The following is a 6,224-nucleotide window of genomic DNA, read 5'->3' on the forward strand; positions in this document are numbered from 1 at the left end:
TGTGAGTCTCAGTCCACTGCCCTATCCACTGCCCCCCCCTAAAATGGCACCTCCTGCCCCCTGCTACAGAATTGCTTCCATACTCCATACTAACACACTTTTGAGCAGCATCAGGATTTTGCTAGACCATCTCCCATCCAAATGCTGGCTAGGCTTGACCCTCTTAGCTTATAAGAGCCAACAGAACACACAGGAGCCTTAGAGCTCAGTCCAATACAGGTCCTGCACAGCGTGTCAGGGGGATGCAGCATCCACACGAGAACCCATTCTTGTTTTGAATGGTGCCTTCTACAGTTAGTCGTTGCTCAGCTGTGCAGAATCTCTCTCTTTATAACAGGTGTGTCCAGCACAATGGGGCCTGGTCACTACGTGCCACTGCAATAAAACTGTTGCTAAGGATAAACACCACTTAGCAAGCAGGCTGCTGAGTTCCTCCAGAATTCATTCGTACAAGTGACCTGCCAAGGAAACGCTTAATGGGGCTTTTGCCCTTGTCTAGCTTGTTTGCAATGGATAGAGGCCTGAAATTCTTCCCCATTGCTACTGGGTTTTGCACTAGAAATTCACATCTTGTCTTCCTTAGGGTGACCAGACAGCAAATGTGAAAAATCGGGACAGAGGGTGGGGGGTAATCGGAGCCTATATAAGAAAAAGACCCCAAAATCAGGACTGTTCCTATAAAGTCGGGACATCTGGTCACCCTACCCCTGGAAGACTCTATGGATCACTGAAGAACAGGGTGGTTGGATAACATCACAAATACAAAGGATGTAACAATTGTAGAAGTGGGGGGGGGGTTATGCAGACTATTTAAAGCTCTATTTAATTCAATTGCCCTGCAAATATTTGGGAGAAAAGATAATTCAGTTCAATAAGGATTCAAAACAAACAGGCAACACAAAATTCCTTTTAGGCTCCCTTCTTACCATAAAGCATAAAGGGCAAAAGCCCGACTTTTATTTCCCCCACACACTTTTAAAGAATAATACATGGAAGATTTGGGGCCTGATCCAAAGCCCAGTGGATGAGTTCTGTTGAGTACAATGGCTCATCGAGAGCATTGAACAGAAGAGCATTTCCCAGGCAGCATTTTGCAGTGTAAGGCACATCCCCTCATTTGTGTGCATATAAAGATCTGTCAGTTGTTCTTTAGTGACTCAGATTTCATTTCAAATAAAGGGGAAGTGATCAGCTATCGTTGCAAAGAAAACCTCCGAAACATGATCTGTGCATAACTGATGCAGCAATAAATGCCTGAGTTTGCAGCGAGCCTGAAACAAATGCTCTGAGATGTGAATGCCGCCATCATTTCAAAAGACACTCCCTCAGATGCTACTAGTGATGCTTTAAATGTCAATATCACTAATTCACTGCTCAAAGCACATAAGGAAGGAGAGGAAACATCACATTAACATCAACAGCAATGTTTCACAATGCACAGAGTGCATGCATTGAAGATGCATGCATTAAGATGTGTAGCTAAGATGTATGGCAGAGCTGAAGTGGGGCCACAACTGGTTTTATTTTCCTAAGGGGGAGGAGGGGCTCAGTTTCACTCATTTAGGAAACTACAGAAATGATAAAAACAACGAGGACTCCGGTGGCACCTTAAAGACTAACGGATTTACTTGGGCATAAGCTTTGGTGGGTAAAAACCCCACTTCCTCATTTGTGTGGATATAGACTACCATGGCTACCCTCTGATATTTTAAAGAAATGACCTTACCCCAAGCAACAGGCATAGCAACCATGAAGAAAACAGGTCAAAAGTCACCGTGGGGAGGGAAATGCAATGATCAAAAGCCAGAGATAATAAAACAAAAACCAAAAAAACAGGCTGAGAGCAATCTGACTGTTTAGGCACAGAATCCAGACTCATTTCAAAGGGTCATGGTCCACTTCTTTCTATCCCTAAACATAGTCTTTCTAAATAAAGACATTTCCAAATATGGGCTTTTTAATAGTAGATTTTTCAAAGACACAATGGCAGGGGAGATCTGGCTGAACATTTCAGATTTGTAAAACCAAGCCTGCAAGCTTTTATAGAAGCTCGTGTTTCAGAAACACCACCTACGTCTCTGTCTGCTCATCCCTCTTGGTTAGGTGATACACACATGGGCTTTTTAAATGAAGCTTCTATTTTGAGGGGACTATTTGGGGGTTTATTCATATTAGAGTAGAGTCCAAAGGCCCCAGCCAAGATCAGTACCCTATTGCGCTAGGCACTATACACACACAGTAAAAATCCCTAGGCTTGAGATCTTACAGTTTAACTAGTGGAAGGAAAAGCAGCAGAGGTGAAGAGACTTGCCTGAAGTCTGAATGGGGAACAGAACTTCGGTTTCCTAGGCCAGTGCCCACCCTAGGCAGGCTTAATACTTGGCATTTTTCATCCAAGGATCTCAAGACACTTTGCAAAACACCGATTAGGCCTCACACCACACCTGACCTATTAGCTCCTGTCCACAGATGGGGAAACTGAAACTGGCAGAGACTGCAACTTATTCAAGTCAACAGGATGGGTGGGAACAGAACCCTGGAGTCATGACCCTCAAACCACTTCTTCAGGGAGAGCAGCTAGTCCCTTTGCAAGTCTCCTGTTGTGAAGCTACTTGGCAACTCACTACCCAAAAGGGTATAGCTTCCTCCTAGGTGAGGTGGTCTCATTTTGCCTGCCAGGGGACAGCCAATACCTATGACCCTGCTCAGTGCCAGCTTAACACCATTGGCAAGCTCAGATCTGTGCAGGCACTCCTTGAGAATAGCTTGGGTGTGATCATGCTACTATCCCGTTAGCCAGCCAGCTAGACTGGTCTCAGAAGCCTTCAGGATGGCATCTAAGTCACGAAGCAGCAATTGTACAGCTACACTAGATAGGGTTTGGTCTCTGGGCAAACACTATGCACGCAGCTCACAGTACAGAGGCACAAGAACCTGCTGACCTAACAGATCTAGGGGAGTAGTTCCTTTCTATCCCCTGCTGCAGAGCCAAGGAACTGCACTTTGTTCCGCCAGACTCAAGTGCCTCTGTTGGGTAACTGGGGACAGCTCCTGCTGTGTAATCAAATCTTGGTGAGTGTATAAGTGATCAGGAATGGTTAACCCCACGCTCAGACAGCCTGGATCACAGCCAAGGTGCATTATATGGGGCAGGTGGAGTGAAATAGCAGGTTCTAAACCACTGCAGGAGTTGGGCTATCAGAATGGACAGGAACAAAGATCTGATGAGTTTGCCATCACTTATAGCCACCAAAATTGATAGGACCAAAGGTCTAATGCAGTGTGGCACCAGATCAGGTACCAGACTAGAAAGGATCGCTGGTCTAATCCAGAGTGGTGAGAGCTAGAATTAGGGTGACCAGATGTCCCAATTTTTGGGTCTTTTTCTTATATAGGCTCCTATTACCCCCCACCCCATCCCGATTTTTCACATTTGCTGATTGGTCCACCATAGCTAGAATACCAATCTGGAGGGACAAGCAGGCTGAACTGGCATGGTGGACTCCTATGTTCCAAAGAAAGAGTCACTTTATAATATTAGAGATACCAGGTGGGTGAGGTAATATCTTTTATTGGACCTTCTGTTGGTGAAAGAGAGAAACTTTTGAGCTTACACAGAGCTCTTCTTCAGGGCTGGGAAAGGTACTCAGTGTCACAGCTAAACAGAAGGTGTGACAGATTAACACAAAGACATGGGCGGCAGGTAAGTAGGCAGGGATAGGCTGTGCCTTCCCAAACACCCTAGCGTGGCCCTACCCACACTCTGCCCCCAAAGCCAGGCCCCCTCCTGCAGTTCCCACTCTGCCTTAGATGGCCTGCCATCAGCAGGGAGTCAGGGGGGCTGGTGTACCAGTGCTGGGGGCACTGCAGCCATGCTGCCCAGCCTCCCAGAGCTGGCCACAGCACCTGGAGCACTGGGGCTGGGGCCTCACCTCCCCACCAGCCTGGCACTGGGGCCGCCATGGGGGTTATCTGGGCTCCTGCGGGGGAGGGGGGCAAAAGTAGAGGGGGCAGGGGCCTGCCCCCCCCCGCCACCCATGCACAACTAGTTAACGTTACAAAGGACCATCCAAGGTGAAGTGGGCAGTTAACACCTATGCAGTTATAGGACAAAAATGGGGGTTAGTGGGTTGTAGTGTTGTAATGAGCCATATATCCAGTGTCTTCATTGAGTCCATGATTGTTAATGTCTAGCAAAGTTATAAATGTAAGCTCCCAGGCTCATCCTTTGAAGGTGTCGTGAAGATTTCCTTTGAGGGTGAGGACAGAGGGGTCAGCTATGGAGAGATCACTTTGTGAAAAGCGTTTGCTGACGGGAGAGATCGTGTTTTTGTCTTTTATCATTTTTCTGTGTGAGTTCATATTTATCAGGGTAATATCTATAACGCCAGAGATCACAGTCCCAAAGTGCGGAGTGCTGCACATACTCATAGTAAGAGAGAGTCCCTGCCCACACTCTAATAACAAAGACAGACAAATGGAGAAAGGAAGAATCATTATCCCCGTTTTACAGGCAAGGAACAGTGACCCAGAGAGACTAAGTAACTGGGCTGAGGTTACATGGGCAGTCAGTGGAGTGGAACCCAGGCCTGCCATGCCCCAGCCAGTGCTGTAACCACTAGACCATCCTGTCCAATGCAGAATCATTTTTGTCCAACGGATTGTTTCATTAGCACAGGGGAGAAACATTGACTGCTCTGCTGCCTGACCCACACTCCTCCAGATCTGCTATCACCTATTTCCCATGAGAGATGCTAACAGCAGAGTCCCTGGCCTCACTCTCCTGCCAGTGTGCAGAAATGTACTGGAGCACAATAGGCCAGCCCCCACGCCACACTGAGCCGCTCACAGTTCGTTCTTTATTTTATTCACAAGCAACAAGACTGGAGGGAGATGAGCTGCTGTGAAAGCAGTTCAGTTTATAGACAAAGCTATTATCTCAGCCACATCGTGACCCAGAGTAAGGTGCTGGGGTGAATCTACAGAGGAGACAATGCAAAGTGAGCCAGAACTATGTTAGGGCAGGAGTTCTGGCACCTTTCTCTGAAGCATCTGCTGCTGGTGGCTGTCAGAGAGAGGAACACTGGTCTGGACGGACCATGGGTCTGAGCCAATCTGATGATCTCGTTGTTCCTAATCACAGAGATATTTACACTTGCTCATGCTACTGGGAATTGTTGGCAAAGCTTCCAAGCTGGGGTGGACTGCCCTTTCAGGCATCTTGTCATGGGAACACACTCCTCCTCTGCCCCACTGGCAGCAGACTGAACCCGAGAAATTCATCCCACACAGCTTGGCATGAGACAGCCAGAACAGCAAGCCAAGAGGCAAGGCAGATGGGAAGCCCCTTAATAGGTGCAAAAAGGTGATGGTGAAGCTGTCCTTTTAATTCTATAACAAAAATCCAGGGATTCATTGTCAAGAACAGGGGTTCTCAAACTGGGGGTCAGGACCCCTCAGGGGGTTGCGAGGTTTTACATAGAGGGGGGGGGAGATAGACACAAGCTGTCAGCCTCCACCCCAAACCCCGCTTTGCCTCCAGCATTTATAATGGTGTTAAATATATAAATAAGTGTTTTTAATTTATATGTGGGGGAGGTCACACTCAGAGGCTTGCTATGTGACAGGTGTCACCAGTACAATAGTTTGAGAACCACTGGTCAAGCCCATTCCCATGGTAACCTTAACTCTGCTCTACAGAGGGGATGGAAACATTCTAGAAAGGTCTCCAGGTCTTACCTTTCCCTTGAGTATTTGGGTAACGTTGGAGCACCATACACTTAGGTACATGCCTAGATCTATAAGAGGAGCATGCACCATAATGCCTTCAAAGCACTCTGCACGAGGCAAAGCCCACATTCCTCATTACAGAGACAAGTCTGAGATGCCTGTCTCCAAAGTGTGCACACAGAAGAATGCATCTGGGAAAAGGCTCTTGCCTCCTTCCCCAGAAACTGATCGATCCACTCAGCTGTTCAGCTCTGTCCAACTCCCGCTGTAGACTGTGTGTGAGCTGAGACAACAAGGGGGAAGTTTATGCCCAAAGGATCATTTTTGGACAAAGCTCAAGGCAATGGAGAACAGGGACATGGAGTGAGAGTTCCCTGTGGAGCATAGCAGGGATATGGCTCCTGTAGCAATGGCCCACAGAGCAGGGAGGGCACAGCACTACAAGTCAGCCCCAGGGCAGAACAGAGGGACAAGGAGAAGGCAGGAGCCAGACC

This window comes from Chrysemys picta, chromosome 4 (genome assembly GCF_011386835.1).
Source record: "Chrysemys picta bellii isolate R12L10 chromosome 4, ASM1138683v2, whole genome shotgun sequence".
Classification (NCBI taxonomy): Eukaryota; Metazoa; Chordata; order Testudines; family Emydidae; genus Chrysemys; species Chrysemys picta.